The sequence below is a fragment of the Elephantulus edwardii genome, unplaced genomic scaffold, assembly GCF_000299155.1.
Source record: "Elephantulus edwardii isolate Elephantulus edwardi_28Jun2011 unplaced genomic scaffold, EleEdw1.0 scaffold00056, whole genome shotgun sequence".
NCBI lineage: Eukaryota > Metazoa > Chordata > Mammalia > Macroscelidea > Macroscelididae > Elephantulus > Elephantulus edwardii.
In genome coordinates this window covers 11,910,112-11,926,598 of record NW_006399806.1, presented here as the reverse complement: position 1 = coordinate 11,926,598, position 16,487 = coordinate 11,910,112, and the positions used below count along the sequence as shown (strand labels likewise).

Below are 16,487 nucleotides of genomic sequence, written 5' to 3'. Positions count from 1 at the left end.
TCACATTCCATATTCCAATAACTAGTGTCTACTTAGAAATGTTCCTCCTCAGGAACCATATTTTTTAGTCTAAGTGTACTCTTTTGTACAAAGGGTTTTGGAAGATCTGTTATTTCAGAAATGGGTGGACAATTCTTTCTAGGCTGTCTTAATTCAAATGCTCAGAGTTAGAATAGTATCTGACAAACAAGAATTTTGTAGAAAGGAACACGTGAAAGACATTTCTCCAATTATAGAAACAACCAATAGAATCAATGTTGTCCCCACCCTTGACACTTATGTCTTGATCCACCCCTTCCTTTGCCCCACCAACATTCCTTTCTACTCTTGCCTAAGCCATTCAGCACCTCTCTTTCCCCTCCAGCCCTTGAAATTATGGCTTATATATCAAATCTTGGGCATCTGTGATTCTGAACACCTCACTCTGCTGCAGCCAGTAACTCTTGAGTGTAGGAGTCTCTAAGTTCAAATACGAGGTACTAGTATTAGGGAAGGCTACCTATCTCAGATGGTTATGAGAAAAAGTCCTTTGCCTTGCACTTCTGCTCCAGGACTGACTTCTTGTGGTTTAGTGCCTCTTCTCTTTCATTTGCAGTGTGCTATTGCCATGAGGGAATAGTTTCCCAGAAGAGGGTGATATGCCCTATAGATCTGCTATATAAGTGTTGTTTTCTTGTGCTTCTGGGATTATGGGTGTACCTGCATTGTTTAGGGCCAATGTGAACTCTCCCACCTTCCACACTCCATCCCAAAACTATTTTAAGCACTCAGGCCTTGACCTGCTGGACTTCTGGGAAAGTGGGAGTACCTCCATTGTACGGGGCCCAAGTGGCTCTCCTGCCTTCCACACTCTACCCTAAAACTATTTAAGCACACAAGTTTTGACGCACTGGACTTCTGGGAATGTGGGTGTACCTGTGTTGTATTTCCACAGTCCCACAAGTCTGACAGGTTTTTCTTTACATCTTTTTATTTCACAACAGATTTCATAGGAATGCTCTTTCAGATAACAGTGAACTTTTTTATTTTTACTATTTCCAGAACCCTAACATGGCTTATTAAATCATTCTGCATAACATATAGAACCCAAGATAATTGTAAAAGCAGAAACTATATACTCACCCCATGTAAAGTGGAAATATAGTATATAGTGCACTTCTCAGAGAAACAGATGGGTGATGCGATCATTTTACTTAGAGTTTGCAGTGCTTCTTTAATAATGTGCTACAAACAAATGCTTGGCATTAGCTTTGCTATTTGGCTTTCATTATAAAAACACAGATCCTACTTTTTACTATCTACCCAAGATACAGCAATGCACAGACCAGTGCCATACCACCTAGAAGAATGTTTGACAGAAAAACAATTTGAACCAGGCCTGAGGGCCACAGATTAAAATTACCCACCTTGGCTTGGTAGCATAACTTTCTGTCCACTAGGCCAACATAGCTCTCTCTTTGTCGTTGTTGTTATTGTTGTTAGGTGCCGTAGAGTCATAGATGACTCATAGTGACCCTATGAATGAAAGTCCTGAGCACTGTTCATAGAGTTCCTGGAGGCAAGCCATTTCCGAAGTGGATGCCACTCCTGCTTCGAGGCTTGTGATGCTGAACACTGTGACAATGATGTGCCAAATGTGATAATGGTTACCCATGGTGGACAGTGTTTGCTGGAGCTTCCCGACTAAAACACGCCTGGGAGCAGGTGTGGCATCCATTTCTGAAATGGCTTGCCTCCGGAAACTCTATGAACAGTGCTCAGGCTTTTCATTCACAGGGTTGCTATGAGTCGTCTACAACTCGACGGCACCCAACAACAACAACCCAAGATACAAAAGTTAAATAAAACAGCAAACAATAAATTCTGTTGAAGATGTGGAGAGATTGAAACTCTCACACAGTATTTGTAGGAATGTAAAATAGTGCAAGATTTATGGAAAGCAGTTTGGTGTTTCCATTGAAAGTTGACAGAAATATTGTCTGTACAGCAATCCCGTTATTACGTACATACATCAAAGAAATAAGACTTGATGTATAATCATGTACCAACACTGCATGAATGCCTATGTTCATTACAACATTATTTATAATAGCAAAAAAGATGGAAATGAGTTAAGTGCCATGAGTGTATAGGTGGTTAAAGAAACTATGGTGAATTCACACAATGGGATACTATACAATAGTAAGTGATGATAAAGAATGTATGAAACATCATACAATGTACAAGGGTGGATGTAACTTGAGGGTGGCCGATTCTGACTTCTGTCTGCTTCTTAAAGAAGAACTGTCCCCATCAATAATAACCATAACACCAAACATAGTTGCTTGGTCAGACACATGTTCCTGCATCTCTTTCTAATAATCACCGGGTTCAATGTTCATCGTTGACTCATAGACTTTATGCACTATTATGGTACTGAGAGTAGAGTTTATTAGGGAAATAAACTGGGGAGTGAGAGAGGCAAAGAATGTCTCACAATGCAAGTTCAACTTAATTCTACAGTCATACACCAGATTAACAGCAAAACACAATTCCTCAATTAGTAATAGTCCAGATTCTGTTCAGCAGCACAAATGCAAAAATTCTCTGGTTCTATCAGTCATGCAGCAAACATTGTCTCAACATAGTTCAGCAGTCAGCTTTTCCTTTAATCATCCATCAAGCAAAATGTCTAACTGTGGGCTTTATCTCAGGGTTCCTCTGGTTACACTTTGCCACAATCTCTTCACAGCAGTCTTATAGTCTCTCGTCTCTTCACCACCATCTCCAGGATTTCACTCTAGTGTGGAAGGCACTCTCTCCTTTATAGCTGTCCCATAGCAGTTGATGATTTGCAATACCATGTGTCCGTGGTTAAGGTAGCTGGAGACCAATGGAGGCTAAGTTAATGGCTGTATCACACAACTTTGAAACACACATCACACACAAAGTGGATAAATTGAAAGGAAATTATGCTGAGTGACATAAGTCAGCTACAAAAGGTCAATAATGGTATAAAAATACACTAAAAAGCTAGGAAAAGATTTTCACACAGAATCATTCTTGGAAGGTTACCTAGAATAGAGATAAAGGAAGAAAGATGTAAAAATTAGTAAATAGGTAAGTTTTGGAACAATAATTAAACATTAGTAAATAGGTAAGTATTGGAAAAGCAATATAATATGATTTATCAGATATTATAAAACTTAGAATTAACATTATAAATAAAATATGTATGAATATAAAACAAGTTTCTTTCTAAACTTTAATTCATATAAATCTTTTAAATAGTATTTCTATTTCTATAATTAAGTAAAAATACTACACAAAATCAAGTCTTTTGTAAAGCAAAACAGCATAAAGTGAGATTTGGAAAACTGAAAAATATATTTGTGCTTTAAATGGAGGATAAAATATATGCATTGAAAATAGTTTGAAGGTAGTCAAACTTTTTTAAAAAATCAAACTCATTGCTAATTATTCTGAAGTAAACTACAGGGGAATATTCTACTTTTAAAACATAGCTATAGATATCAGTTACACTATTTAATAGAAACATTTGTATTTTACAGAGAAACCAATTAATCCATACATTATTGTACATTTAAATGGAAACCATTTTCTATATAATTTTTAAAAAATTCTTTTTGGTAGGCTTAAATTGTGTTTGGGATTTCTTTTATCCTCTGAACACTAAATTATTTGAATGAATATAGAAAATAGAATAAGACCCATTCATCAAGACAAAACTAATGCTAATGTTTTATATTAAAATGCAAAGAAACACATTATAATTTTTATGGGTTTTTTGGTCTCTGGACAAAATAGAGCATGAAAGGATCAACTGGTTTTACTTTCCTAGTTTTATAAATTATTTTTAATGAAATGATTTTTTAACAACATGCACAATAGTTAGAATGGAAACACAGTACATTTTATCTATGGAATTCAGAATGTCATTTGATCTTTTTTTATTTTATGCACATTGCCATCCAATCAATCCTGTAACCTTCTGTGTGGTTTCTGAGGCTATAGATCTCAAGGGGGAAATATTATTTGTTATGTGGTAGTAAAAAATTTACTTAATAATATCACTTGTATTAATTTACACTTTCAATTTAAGAAACCCTGGTGACACAATGTTTACATACTGCGCTTCTAAATTCAAAGACTGGTCCTTTGAACCCAGTAGCTGTCCATAAAAGAAAGATATGAAAATCTACTTCTATAAGCATTTACGTCCTTGGAAATCTGATAGGGCAGTTGCGCTCCATCCTGGAGGGTTGTGATGAGTCAGAATCTATTCTATGGTCATGTTGCTATTGTTGCTAGTTACTACAAATCAATTAGCACTCATATGAACAATAAATATATATGAACCTTGGCTTACCCTGCACCATTCTTATTATGATCTTTGTCGTGCTCCAGCCCATAGTTGTACTTACTATGTCAATCCATCCCATTGAAGGACTTCTCTTTAGCTGATACTCTATGATCACAGTATGATGCCTCTCTCCAAAGACTGGTTCCTCTTAAACGCACGCCAAAGGTAAATAAGATAAAGTTTCACCATCCTTGCATCTCAGAAACTCTTTGCCTGCACTTTATTAAAGAGAGATTTTGTTTTGTTTTGGTTTTCTTTCGGCAGTCCATGAGATTTTCATTACTCTTCTGCAACAACTTAATTCAAAGGCATTGATTCTTACTTTGTCATTCTTATTCATTTTCCAACTTTCACATGCATAGAAAGTAATTGAAAAGACCATGGTTTGGATCAAATCTGGTTTAGTCTTTAACTTATACAATTACTCTTATGCGCTTTACAGAAGTCCTTGACAGCACACTTTCCCAGTGGAACAAGTCTTTAGATTTGTTGACAGTTTTGATCATGGATATTAACTGTGTATTTAGGTAAAATAAAATAATTGACAGTTTCAATCTTTTCTATATCCCTCAAAATGCTGAATTTTGATCCAGCAGTGAAGATTTTAGTTTTCTTAATGTTGAGATGTATTTATATTGATGTCTGCAGTCTTTGATCTTCTGCAGTGTCTTAAGTCTACTTTTAAGTCTAATTTTCTGCAAGCAAAGTTTTATCATCTGTATAACACAAGATGTCAATGAGCTTTTCTTCAATCTTGCTGTCACATTGATATTGATAGTCTGTTGTTGTTATGTGCCGTGGAGTCACCTGAGACTAAAAACAACCTATACAGAATAGTCTTAAATCCTCCTCAATCCTTTTCCAATCTTATCACCTCTGACACATTTACCTTCATTATCCCAGTTAGTGAATCAATTCACCTCATCAAGGGTCTTCCTCTCTTACGCTGTCCTGCCACCCTCCCAAACATGATGGCCCTCTCCAAGGACTGATCTCTGCCTGCAACATGTCCAAAGTATGTCAGACAAAGCTTCAGAATCCTTGTTTTCAAGGAGCAGCCTGGTATCACCTCCTCTAGGGTGAGCCTGTTGGTTCTTCTAACAGTCCATGGTATGCTTAATACTCTTCTCCAGCACCACAGCTCAAAGGCATCAATTCTCCTTCTATCAACCCTAGTCATTGTCCAGCTTTCTGATGCATAGCAAGCAATTGCAAAGACTATGGCCTGGATCAGGTGAACCTTAGTCTCCAGAGTGGCAGTGTTGTTCCTCAGTACTTTGGAGAGGTCTCTGACAGCAGACCTTCCCAACATAATACACTTTTTAATTTCCTGGATGCTGGTACCAAAAAGATTAATTGTGGAAACAAGCAAACTAAAGCTGTTTACAATCTCAGTCTCTACACCATCTATCATTGTGCTGCCAATTGGCTCAATGGTGAGAATATTTGTTTTTTTGATGTTGAGCTTTAATCCATATTGAAGGCAATAGTACTTGATCTTCCACAGCAAGTGCTTCAGATCCTCCTCTGTTGCAGCAAGCAAGGTGGTGTCATCTGCATAATGCAGATTATTGGCAAATCTTCTTCCAATCCTGATACCACATTTCTCCTCAAAGAGCCCAGCCTCCCTGATAATCTATTCTCCATATTGAGTGAAAAGATATGGATATAGTACACATTCCTGGTACACACACCCTTCCTAGTTTTGAACCATGCAGTGTTTCCTTTCTCTGTTCTGGCTACTGCCTCCTGGTCCAAGTATAGGTTTCACATAAGCACTATCAAGTGTTCTAGGATTCTCATTCTTTTCAGAGTCCACCACAGTTTGTTGTAATCCACATAATCAAATGTCTTTGTACGGCTAATGAAACACAGATAGACATTCCTCTGGTACTCTCTGCTTTCAACCACAATCCATCTAACATCAGCTATAATATGCCTAGAACCATGGCCTCTTCTAAACCCAGCCTAAACTTCAGGCAGTTCTCTGTTGATGTGCTGTTCCAGTCCTTTTTGGATAATCTTAAGCAGAATTTTGCTTGCATGTGATATCAATGATATTGCTTGATAATTTCTGCACACTGTCAGGTCACCTTTCTTTGGAATGGGAACAAATATAGATTTCTTCCAGTCAGTTGGCTGGGTGGTTTGTACTCCAGATATCTTGGCACAACTTGGTGAGCACATCCAGGATAGCGTCTGCTTTTTGAAATATGTCAATTGACATCACATCAATTCCTGGGGCCTTTTTTTTGCAATTTTTTCAGAGTAATTTGAACTTCTTCCTTCATCATCACAGACTCTTGCTTATGTTTCATGAAATTCTTTTGTGTCCACCAATTCATTTTGGTGTAATGACTCTATCCTCTTTCCTTTTTATTTTAATGCTTCCTGCATCATTGAATTTTCAGCCCAAAACATCTTCAAGTTTTGTAACTTGAGGCTTGAATTTGTACTTCAATTTCTTCTGCTTAAGAATTGCCAAGCAAGTCTGGCTCCTTGATATCTGACTTCAGCTCTTTGCACATTTCATTACAATACTTTGTCTTCCTGTGCTACCCTTTGTAATCTTCTGTTCACCTCCTTGATATCTTGATTTCTTCCCTTTGCTTTGGCTTCTCAATGCTCTAGTGCAATATAGAGAGTCTCTTCTGACATCCATCTTGGTCTTTTCTTCCTCCTCTGTCCTTTGTAAGGACTTTTTGCATTCTTTCTGGGTTGTATAGTTTAGCTTCTCAAATTATTTTCTTAACTTCAGATTCAATAGGATTATATAAAACATGCAACCCTGACACAGTTCTCTTGAAATTAAATCATACAGTATTTCGTTGTTCTGTTGAGCTTCATGATCTAGATATAAAATAATAAAATTTAAAACATAGCATGGAATCATGATTTTTCTTGAAAGCCAATTTTTAATATATGTATACATACAGATGTTGTTGTTGATTGTCTTTGAGTTGAGCATGACTCATAGCAATCCTATGTACAAAAGGACTGAAGCTCCTCTACAACTATCGACATTTATTAAAGTTCATAGAGTTTCCAGAGGCATGTTGTATAGGAAGTGGATGCCACTCTTGCTTCTAAATCTGTCACAGTATATTATTGTTATGTACCATTGAGTCACCTGAGATGTATAGTGATATTATGTATAGCAGTTCTGAACACTTCCCTGTCCTGAGCCAGTCTCTCTAATTCCACCAAACCAACCCCTATCGCCCCAGTTACTGTATCAATCCGTCTCATCCAGGGTCTTCCACACCTGTGTTGTCTACCCTTCTGAGCATGATGTCCTTCTCCAAGAACTGATCTGTCCTGGCCATGTGCTCAAAGCAAATGAGACAGAGCTTCAAAATCCTAGCCTCCAAGGAGAGACTTGGTTTCACCCTCTCCCAAACAGACTTATTTTTTTCTGGGCAGTCCATCATATGGTCAAGACTCTTCTCCATATGTGTGTGTGTATGTGTGTGTGTGTGTGTGTGTGTGTGTGTACATGATCAATGATCTGAGTAGATATGCTTAATCCTCATTTAAAAATTGTAGTATATAACATTCCATATTTATAACAATGTTAAAAATTCTGCAATCTATTTTGCATGTCTTTGACATATGTTAAGTCACAACAAAGTCTTAGGTGTGAGATAAGAGTACATTGGCTATGATGATTAAAGCTATGTGTCAGCTTGGCTGAACAATAAGTATAAGTGGTCAAACAATATTATGATGTAATTTTGAAACTATACAATGATCTGCCATGGACACCATCCAGTTCTGTATGATACTCATTTTCAAAGAAAAACTGAATCTTTAGTGCCTATGCATTTTAGTAAATGAGAATTATTTGAATAAGCAATGGCCATATATATTTTTTGTCTTTAAAATTTTAATACAATATGGCACAAAGATATAAAAATATCAACTTTAATGTTTTGTACTCCTCCAACTTAAAAATGTTAAGAAACGGAATGAGATGTATCAATAAATATTTATAATAGTACCCTACTTAATTTAATCTACAGGCTGCAGTAGTAGCACATGCATATATATTTTGAGATAAAGAGGAAAAGAAATCATTAGTTAGTTGTGTACAATATTTTAGTTGACTGTCACATTGAGTCTTCCTGACAGCTGTACATTTTCTCTTCTTTATTTGTTTTTGGGGTTTTTTTGTCAACTTAGTTTATCTTACTTATCTAAGCTGGGTAAAGACCTATTAGGTTGGGTTCCTTCCCAGAGGCAAGGAACAAGCTAAGCCATTTATTAAGTGGACACAAAACTTTCATTTGGCTAAAAGGAGAAATACAGCCTAAGGCTAGGAATATAGATACAGATGACATTTAAAGCTGTTTCTAATCTAACTTAATCAGATTTGAGATATCTTTGACCTTGGTTGTGTTTATTTTAGCCTTGCATTTTTTAGCACCCTTAATTATATGATGAAATATGAGCTGTGCACAGATATTTATTTATTGATACAAAGTATATTCTACAGGTATAGCCCTTTAAAACCCAAGTTATTTTCTCTTTGTTTTTTTAAATGACATATTAAATAATGGGAGACATTCTGAATGAAATCTTAAAATAGACTTTGGCATATATATTTTGATTCGAAGAGTGCTATACATGTGTTCGAAGGGATCTCTAGACCTAGAGTTAGTGGAATGAGTCAGATTTCTTAAGATTCATGACTCTACATGCCCCACTAAGATGGTATCACACAATATCATGAAATAGAAACTTCCCAAGAAACCCCAGAGGCAGAAAATATTCCACAGGCTGTGAAAGGATCAGAATTGCTCTTCCTCTTGCTTTTACTCTCTCCCACCCTTCTACCTTCCCTCCTTTCTTCTCTCCTTCCTTCTCTTTCCCCTTCCTATTAACATAATTTTCACTACTTGAAATGGAGAATATTCCCTCCACTAAAACAATTGGTATATGTATTTGCCTTATAGAGATTAAAAGTATGGTACCACATAGTTGTTTCACTTGTTTTCTCTTTTATATTTGACAGGTATTTGGCAATTTACTGCCTCAATGTGCTCATATTCCAAATAAAATACTTCAAATAGATGACTTTAAGAAACAAACATTTATTGCCTCACAGTTTTGGAGAGTAAAAATATAAATCAAGACTGTTGTTGTTGTTCACTACTTTCAAGTTGAGCATGACTCATAGCAATCCTATGAATAAAAGGCCTGAAGCCCCTCTACAACTATCGACAATTCTCAAAGTTCATAGTTTCCAAAGGCAGGTTATTTAGTAAGTGGCTGCCAGTCCTGCTTCCAAACAATCCATAATAGACTTAGACTATAAACCATAGCTACCCATGAACAACAGATCAACACTTTGCTGTATTCTACCCCATCCTCACAGTCTCCACTGTACTCAAAGCCATTGCTGCAGTCACAGTGCCAAATCATTTAAGGGTCTGCTTCTTTCTCATTGATCTTCTGCTCTCCTAGAATAATGTTCTATAATTTCCCAAAAACTAGAATCTCCTGTCAACATGTCTAAATTTTGTGAGGCCAAGTTTCACCATCCTTACCTCTAAGGAGCACCCTAGTTGCACCTTTTCCTGGACAAATTAGTTTGTTTACTTGGTTTCTTGTTGTTGTTGTTGTTAAATGCCATTGAGTCACAGGCGACGCATAGCGACCCTATGAAGGAGAGTCCTTGACGCTTGGGTGCCTCTCATCCTCTCTCCAGGTTCATAGGGTTTCCGGAGGCAAGCTATTATGGAAGTGGACGCCACTCCTCCTTCCAAGCTTGTTTTCATCGGGGAGCTCCACCCCACTCTCTGTCCCCATTGAGTAGACAATCATTAACGCATTTGACATATCAGTGTCACAGTGTTCAGCCTCACAGCAACTACAAGTTACCACTGTACGGCAACTTGTATACCAGGGCTATACGACGTAGAGGGATGTCTGAACAAAAACAATGAAAGACAGGTACCTGGTAGACTCAATATTCTTCTATTATTGTTGTTGTTGTTATGTAGTCATTGCTGATTCATAGCTGGCCCTCTAGTGGTTATTCACACTTTACGTGGGAAAAGCGTTCTCACCTTTCTCCCAAGGAACAGCTGGTGGATTTAAAATACCTTTCTTTGGGATGACAGCACAATTCCTTGCCCACTAAGCCACCAGCCCTTCCTGTTCTTCTCTTTTGTTGTTATGATTAGGTGTCATTGAGAGGAATACAACTCTTAGTGACCCTATGAACAACAGATCTGATGATGCCAATCATTGAATTCCATTTGTTGATTGTAAATGTAATTTCATATACTTACCACTGTGAAACACAGTTTCTCTGTCTTTTCTTCCCTATACAAAATACCAACATTGTTGTTGTGTGTCATTGATTCAGAAATAACCCATAGCTGACCCTCCAGCAGGTTTTCAGAGGGAGTAAATTGCAAAGGAAGAGACTGAGCTGTCTGATTTTATCTTGCTTGGATTAAGAATCAACATCCTTGATACCAGCAATCAGGACTTCAGGAGATGCGTTGCATTGGGCAAATCTACTGTCAGGGTCCTCTCCAAAATACTGAAGAGCAATGATGAAAATTTGAAGACTATGATTATTTATGAAATTTCATAGAGTTTCCAGAGGCTTGTTGTTTAGGAAGTGGATGCCACTCCTGTTTCCAAACAATTCATAATAGACTTATAAACCATACAGAACAAACTTGACATCTTTATAACTATTATTTATATTACATAATTATTGATGTTTTCTTATTCTTGTTGTTCTTTAAATGTCTGCTATTTAAACTTGGCTTAAGATTTATTTCCATGGTATATAACAAAGTTCTAAAATCTGTTAATGTCAGAGTCTTAAACCTTAAATGTGCTGTTAGGTGCCATCAGGTCAACTCTACTCAAAGCATCCTTATGAACAGAAGATTGAAATCTTTCCCTATTCTACTTCAGATTCTCTGCCATGTTCGATCTCACTGTCTCCAGTACTCTATCTCCATAACCCTAGTTATCAGGTCAATCCATTTCTTCCAGGTTATTTCCTGTGCTGTCCCTAACCTGTACTAAACTGACAAAATGAAATTTTTAAAAATTACTTCTTTATTTTTAACTACCTGATGCTATTAGGTTTCTCTCCGGTAGCCTCTTATTTGGTGACTGTGGGCTTCTGACTTGTATCGCCATGTGGATTAAACTTTTAGAATTTTTTTTCAGCCATTAGGATGAAAATTCAAATATTAGCCATGCATTGTGCAAGGTATTTTAGGAGGCAAACAGAGATGTTCTACTTCCCATATTGCATTATGGGGAGATCTGGTGGCCCAGTGGCAAGAAGTTGCACTACAATTTTGAATGCACAAAGTCTGAGGCCACCAGCTTCTCTATGGCAGAAAGATGGGCAATCTTCTCCCATGCGATTAATTGCCTCTGAAAACTTGCTGGAGAGTAAGCTACGGGTCAGTTCCAACTTAAAATAACAACAACAATCCATATTTAGTTGCACTACTTACTCAAAGGCTGCACCTCTTTGTTGAGTCTCCAGCAATTCTGAAGAGAATGATGGACAATTGCCTCCATTATAATTTACAGCCTTAGAAACCCACTGAAAGGTCAACTGTAAGTCAGTTCCCACTTCAGGACAATGAGAAACATACATCAATTAATTGCATGAACTTGTGGAAATCGTAGTTTTCTGGTAAACATTACCAGAGGAAAAAAGATTGTGAAGCTGCAGTCAGTCATGTTACCAAAACTCTACACATTCTGATTAATGGTAACTTCCACGTCTGGGTGGACAGACTGCTTTTCCTTGGAAGATCAGTCACACAATAAACTACAAAACATGTGGAGAGTAGTAGGAAATATACTGGGGGAATAAAAAGGAACTGTTATTTTGAAAACTGCTAGTCTAGATAGCAAATAAAACAAGATGTTAGAATGATATTTGTAAAGATCAGTAGAAAGTCATGTGATATTAGCTAAGCCAAACAAGAGCACTAAGTCTTAGAAATATGCTACAGGACTCACCAAGGGGAAAGCACATTTTATTTATTCATATATAAAAAAACAAATTACTGTGTTTTTCCCATTTAACATATTCATCTATTTAAACTCTTTTCACTTGGGTTTCTTCAGATTTAGATGTTTCTTTGGGGTACATTTGATGCCAATCAAAGAAATGTTATTTATTTGTGTAAATGCCTTACTTGCAAAAGCACAGGCAAGTAATCCAGGAAGTACCTTAAATGACGTTCAGGTGAGTTTTCATTACTCTAGAGAGTCATGCAACAGAATAAAAATGAGTCCTCAAAGCAATAAAGCATTATTTATTTTGGTGTATAAGCATGTAAACATGACAAAGTGAAGCTGCTAAAACAATGAAATATTATTCCTCTGAAGATTTAGAGCACAATTTAATATTTTAAAGCATCAAGCTTAACTTTAAGTATATCTTGATTTTGTCATATATATCTTTTAACTTCTTATTCTCTCTAATGACTTCTGGCTTTAGGGAAGCTCAATGTTGCTTTATTTACTAGTGTTGACACATATGATTAATGAAAGCTTATCACCTAAGTTATTCTGCTCCCTCTTGAATTTCCTTAAAGTTTTAGAGTTTATACATACTTCATGAGCTGTATTATTTTGCCATAGTGAACTAACTAAGAGAACGTTTATATGAATTATGGAACAAGGCATCTCTTCTGTAACATGGAGTCTGGCAAGAGATGCTACAACTAATAAAAAGGATCTGGGAAGATTCAGATGTCCTATTTCTGTTGCAGAAATTTTGTGTGTGTGTTAGTGAAGGAGTAGAATTGAGAGAGCAATAGTAAGTGAGAGAGATGGAGACAGAGGAGGAGAGAGGGAGAGAGGAAAGACGGAGAGAGGGAGAGCAAGAGGGAGAAAGCAGGGAGGGAGAGGGAGAAAGCAGAGAAGGAGAGGGAGGGAGAGAGGGACAGAGAGAGAGAGAGAATAAAGCCTGAGAAAACAGATGTGTAAGAGAAAATATTTGCATTAAATGAATTGAAACAATTGTTTTGCTCTATTCTTCATTTAAGTAATGATTATATGTGAGTATTTTCATTTCCAAACATAGGCTAATTATTTCACTCTAAATTTCTAGCTTTGTAGTAGATTACTTGGAAAGACTAGAAATTACTTAGCTTTTCACTCAAAAATGTATTGAAAGGCATATTAAAATGTTCATAGTATTATAAGTAATAATCATTTCCAGATGATAGTTAATCTTTAAAATATCATTCTAAAATTTAGGGCTAGTTTTAGCCCTCATTCATGGATCTCTACCAGTTAGCATAATTGGTAGAAATGGGTATTCACTACTTGAACTGGAAGTTTTATAAAGTAATAAAAGGAGATGAACCATAAGAGTTTCTTTGCAGGGACATTGTTGATCTGAGCTTAAAGTAATTTTGTAGAGAAGGGTTCACTGATGGTTCAACTTTGGATCTTGTCTGCCAGGCAACAGCATCCGGGAGCTGCCCTCTGGACTTTTGGGGACTAGAGCTTTATACCTACATCTTCTAGGTGACAGAGTAGCCAGCAAGCTTTCTGGGGCCCCAGGCCCCTCCACAAGTGACAGCAATGGCCCAGCTCCTGGACGACCAGGACAGGAGTACCTTAAGATAGTGACTGAAGCTGGTAGTCAGCAGCTTGTAAGGGGATGACCTCCAGGAGGCCGTGTAGTGCCTTGGGGCTAGTGTTGGCCTACTGGATGAGCTACTGGGCATCCTGCTGTCAGGTGTACACACCTTGCTTTGTCAGACCCTGTGGCCGTCCTGTCCATGGCCAGCATGAAACCTGAAGCCTTCTAGAGACAGCTCCAGGAACTTTGCACCTCCCAGGATCTGGCTGAAGACCTGTCCAGCGTAGTGTTTGGGAGCCAGTGGCCCTTTCTGGATTCTGAGGCCAGGCAGCAGGGTGGCTGATTGCCCCAAGAGACCAATTTCTGGTGGCGAGTGAATGCGGCCTTCTCCACAAGCTCCCTGGCCTGCTCCCTATGACCAAGAATCCTGATGCAGTCGGAGCTCTCTGATGTGTCAAAACACTTCTTCAAGGTCCCCATAGCCAAATTCGAGGAGATAAAGTATAGCATGGCCCTGGTCCTGAAGGCGATGGCAGATCTGGAGAAGTATGACTGAAAACTCTAGGACAGCCCATTGGCACATGTGCATAGACACACCCAGATGCATTCTGCTGGTCCTTGTAGGGAAGTGGATGCTTGTGGGTGTGGCAATGCTGATATTTTCTTCTTTATTGAAAAAGGCAGCTGTGTCTAGTTTGTTTTGAAGTAAAACAGCTCAGGGGGAAAAACAAATGTAAAGAAGGCCAGTGCTTTTCTATTTTTTTTCAAATTATATGTTATTCTTATCATCAAAATATAGTCTAACATAGTGTTATTGTTTAGTTTTGTTTTATGTGCCATCCAGTTGTTTGAAACTCATAGCGACCCTACATATAATAACTCTGAACTCTACTCTATCCTGAGCCAATTTCACTGTCGCTGACAGACCTAGCCCCATTACTCCAGTTACTATGTCAATCCATCTCATCTGGGGTTTTCTTCTCCTGCACTATCCCTGCACTCTTCTAAGCATGATATCCTTCCCCAAGGACTGGTCCCTCTTGGCCACAAGTATGTAAGACAGAGCTTCAAAATCATTACATCTAAGGAGCAGCTTGGTTTCATTCTCCAGGACATATCTATTTATTCATTTGGCCTGTGCATGGCATACTCAGTACTTTTGCCCAATATCACAACTCAAAGGCATATATTCTTCTTCTGTCATCCATATTTATTGTCCAGGTCTCCAATGCTTAGCCAGTAATTGAGAAGACCATGGCTTGGATCAGGAGCATCTTAGTCTCTAGGCTGACACTGTATTCTGGAGAGGTCCCTGACAGCAAGATTTTCCAATGAAATTCATCATTTTAGTTCCTGGCTACTGCGACAGAGAGTATTGATATTTTGGAGTCAAACTATATAGTATAGTGTCATATACTTAAGAAAAGGGAGATTTTTCTCCTTCTTGATTTCTCAGAATCCATAACCTAAAACAAAATATTTAGCTCACTTTCTTCTCTAGGAATTATAATCCCAGGTAGAAGCAGTAAATGGTAGGATAATGGAGTGAAGTCAGACAAAGAGCCTACATAAAGAAATGTTAAGAAACTGCATGCTTTAGTTTGCTTGGCTCCATAGTCAACACTCTTGGCAACAGCAGCCAGGAAATTAAAAGACGTATTGTGATGGGAAAGGTTGCTTTAAGGGACCTCTCCAAAGTACTGAACAGCAATTTTGTCACTCTGGAGACTAAGGTGCATCTGATATAGGCCATGGTCTTTGCAATCACTTGTTATGCATAAGAGAGCTGGACAATGACTAGGGAGGATAGAAGGAGAACTGATGCCTTTGAGCTTTGGTTCTGGAGAAGAGTATTGAGGATACCATGGACTGCTAGGAAAACAAACAGATTCATCCTGGAGATGGTTAAAAAAGGCTATTCCTTGGAGGCAAGGATTCTGAGGCTCCGTCTAACATACTCTGGACATGTTGTAAGGAGGGACCGGTCCTTGGAGAGGGACATCGTGCTTCGTAGGGTAGTAGGACAGTGCAGGAGGGGAAAGCCCTCTATGAGGTGGATTGATTGATTGGCTGGGATGATCGGGATAGGTATATTGGAGACAGTGCAATTGGCACAGTACAGAGGACAGTTTAGAGCTGTTGTATATAGGGTTGCTATGAGTCACAAGCAACTCGACGTCATATAACAACAACAACATGACAAGATGATACTTAACAACAACAACAGCACAGAGAGAGATAAATTGGCTTAGTGGACAGAAAGTGATGCTACCAAGCCAAAGATGGGTGACTTTAATCTGTGGCACTCAGGACTGTTTTTAATGGATTATGTTCAAACATTCTTCTAGGTTGTAAAGCCCTCTTATGTTCACTGGATATATAGAGGTAACTTGTGGTTGCCGTGTAGCTGAACACTGTGACATTGATGCATCAAATGCGATAATGGTTACTCATCATGGAAACTGTTTAGTGGAGCTCCTCAATTAAAACAAACTTGGAAGCAGGAGTGGCATCTACTTCCGAAATAGCTTG

At 38.0% G+C, this 16,487-nt stretch overlaps 1 pseudogene; it reads left to right on the top strand.

Annotated features, from left to right (window-relative positions):
• The first annotated feature begins 12,527 nt into the window (after positions 1 to 12,527).
• LOC102864175 lies at positions 12,528 to 14,511 on the top strand (annotated as a pseudogene).
• The last annotated feature ends 1,976 nt before the right edge of the window (positions 14,512 to 16,487 follow it).